Here is a 423-nt window from a genome sequence, read left to right as displayed (position 1 = left end):
GCTTGCCAGGAAAATATGTGACAATCCACTTTTGTTAACATTAAAGCCTTGGATATTTTTGTGGCAATTCTATAGTATCCATTCACTCACCTCCTTATTGTCTAGTCAGAAATCTTCATCAGGTTTCCAAGAGGTCATAGACTGCATGAGAGGTTTTTCATCCTTCTCAAGTTTAGCTATTATATAATTTGAATCACCAGAGGCACAGCCTTTGGGTTAGAAGGGAAGTTCACTAGAGATGACTCTGCCACAAGAACTCTAGAATTAGCTCTATTGCAGTGGGTTAATTTAGGAATTGCACTCCCACTGAGAAACTGCAGAAACATTTAATTTCTATATCAAGGTGTCATTTTGAGCAATACATTGTGTCTCACTCAAGTCATGGCATTTCTCTGAAGCATAGTGACCCTATGAACAAAAGCT

Source organism: Elephantulus edwardii, unplaced genomic scaffold, assembly GCF_000299155.1.
Source record: "Elephantulus edwardii isolate Elephantulus edwardi_28Jun2011 unplaced genomic scaffold, EleEdw1.0 scaffold00253, whole genome shotgun sequence".
Taxonomy (NCBI): Eukaryota; Metazoa; Chordata; class Mammalia; order Macroscelidea; family Macroscelididae; genus Elephantulus; species Elephantulus edwardii.
The sequence above is the reverse complement of the archived record's forward strand: the minus strand, read 5'-3'. Positions refer to the sequence as shown.